Here is a 1,606-nt window from a genome sequence, read left to right as displayed (position 1 = left end):
GCGCCTCGTACGTAAGCAGAAACGACAATTTCAAATCGCATTTTATGAAATCCATAGGACGCCCCAGTTTAAAAGATAAGTTAGTTACCTGACAAAAATATAGCTTAATACATGAGGTCCGTCTACAATATGTTAGACATTCTTATAAAAATGTATTATTTCTTACTGTATGTGCATAAAAACCGTGTCTTTCAAGACACTATAGTGGTACACTCAGCATGTCGTACATCATCTGTACGAGGGAATAGAGAAAGCACTGGGCACGGCAGCTTCGTAGGAGCACGTATAATTTATAATATTTCGATTTTCCTGTGTTTGCAAGACTTATAAAATTCATGCTCCTAAACGCAAACTGCCTCAGACACATCGTGATAAACAACAGTCTGTATGAGTGGTTTGCATAACCATATTACGATGAATATAACTGCTGTGCTAGAGATGTCCACAGTCATTAAACGAACATACCTGTGAGAATCTGTGTTGAACGTCCGAGTAGAGGAGCCTGTGATTTCCGTTCCACGGGTTTTCAGAACTCAGACGTTTGTTGATGGCTTATCTCGTTACTGCGTCGTTGCTGGGCGCTCTCAATGTATTTCGCGGTTTCTTAAAGATTTTGCTGAATGAAGATGGAAACATGCATGTTGCTCGCCATTCGACTCGTCGCAAACTGTTGCTAAGCAATGGCATGGTCCCCTGCAGAGACCCGTATATTGTTGAGAACGGGGTCACGTCGCAATTTGTTGTTTATTCTACAAAGACATGCGGAACATAATAACCGCACAGTTACAGACACTATCCAGCAATAAAAACAGTGCGTAACTAGGCTGTGACGTCTGTGAGAATGCCTCCGAAGGGAAGAAAAGGAACAGATGAGAAAAGATTAAAGTGGGAAAGAAAAGAGGAAAATTAGTAAAACTGATCAGTCAAGACAACTCTAGCGGTATGTTAAAACGATCAAAGGTTGTTTTGGAAATCATTCTGAGGTTAAAATGATAAGCACTTACTTTCCTTACCCATGTCGAAGATCAGTCTTGGACGTGAGTTAACTGAATCTGTAGAACGAATCAGACAAAATATGAGCAAGTGTTTTGGCCAATGCTATGACGGAGCATTCATCATGACTGGCGTATATAATGTTGTGAAAAAAGAATCGAGTAACAGTTTGATTTTATTCCTTAAAGGCGCTTCAGAGGCTAAGGGGCTACTCAAAAAATATCCCTATATTTTGAAACGGTTGAGAGCAGTTTGGTGTCAGCACGCTACAGTGATGAGGAACGATACGTGGGCGACGTTTTGTTAAGCTGGAAATGGAGGGGGCAAGCTTGAGGAGTAGGAGACCTCACTAAAGGCATTTGTCCTGGGGTCACTGAGAACCCAGACACGACCATCGGCCTAGTGCTAGGCGACACGTTTCCATTGATCCACAGTCCAATGTCGATGATCATCTGCCCAGTGCAATCGTAATTTACGATTTTGTAAAGTCAACGTGGGAACAAGTAGGGGTCCCTTGTCCAACAATGTGTGCTGGACGGTGAGCTCCGAAACACTTGAGCCTGCACCAGCAATGTACTCTGTCGTCAGGTCTGCTACAGACCACCTTCTATCT

Source organism: Schistocerca americana, chromosome 6, assembly GCF_021461395.2.
Source record: "Schistocerca americana isolate TAMUIC-IGC-003095 chromosome 6, iqSchAmer2.1, whole genome shotgun sequence".
NCBI lineage: Eukaryota > Metazoa > Arthropoda > Insecta > Orthoptera > Acrididae > Schistocerca > Schistocerca americana.
This window is presented reverse-complemented; position numbering follows the sequence as displayed.